The sequence below is a fragment of the Neopelma chrysocephalum genome, unplaced genomic scaffold (assembly GCF_003984885.1).
Source record: "Neopelma chrysocephalum unplaced genomic scaffold, ASM398488v2 Primary Assembly neopelma1_65b, whole genome shotgun sequence".
Classification (NCBI taxonomy): Eukaryota; Metazoa; Chordata; class Aves; order Passeriformes; family Pipridae; genus Neopelma; species Neopelma chrysocephalum.
The window spans coordinates 2,940,764-2,941,355 of record NW_020897723.1 but is presented as its reverse complement, the minus strand read 5'-3'; the positions used below and the strand labels follow the sequence as shown (position 1 = coordinate 2,941,355).

The 592-nt window shown below is 49.2% G+C and overlaps 1 protein-coding gene across 4 annotated transcripts in view; it reads right to left on the bottom strand.

Annotated features, from left to right (window-relative positions):
- The window catches only part of NPW (neuropeptide W), a 10,505-nt gene that overhangs the window by 9,290 nt on the left and 623 nt on the right, over positions 1 to 592 (bottom strand). For all 4 annotated transcript variants that reach the window (XR_003534340.1, XR_003534337.1, XR_003534338.1 and 1 more), the window contains exon 2: positions 416 to 468. The gene's annotated coding sequence lies outside the window, so the exon portion shown is untranslated. The remainder of the gene's footprint in view (positions 1 to 415; positions 469 to 592) is intronic.

The window sequence follows — 592 nt, the reverse complement described above, 5'->3', positions numbered from 1 at the left end:
GTGGAAGGTGTCCCTGCCTTTGACAGGGGGTGGGATTGGATGGGGTTTAAGGTTCCTCCAACCCAAACCATTCCAGGATTCTATGACAGTGACCTCATCTCGGTCACTTAGTGGGAATCTGGGAGAAAAAGAGGTGGTAGATCCCAGAGTCTGAAAACCTCTGTCTGTTCCTCTGTGCTGTAGCCAAGCAAGCTTTTATCCTTGTGTGGTTTTTTTTTTTCCCTTCCAGAGGAACTTGGCTGCTCTTAATGCATTTTTCCATGCTCCTGGAGCACCCTCTCCTGTCCAAGGAGCCGCAATTCCCATCTCTGTGTCCCAGCGACAGAGAGACCTTTAAACCACGGGCTCAGCCCACAGGGCAGGAGCAGGAACCTGGACACATTTCCTCAGGTGTGTCAGTGTTAACTCAGCTCACCTGAACTCGCCCTGCACAGCTGGAACCTGGATACCGACTGTGTGAGTCACAACCTGGAGCAAATAAAGGATTATTTACCTTAGACTGAGCTCTCAACACCCTGTCAGAGCCTTTTTGTAGTCCCGCTCCAATGGATCCAAAATCCTAATTTCGATAGTGTTTCAAGTGCATTTTTTA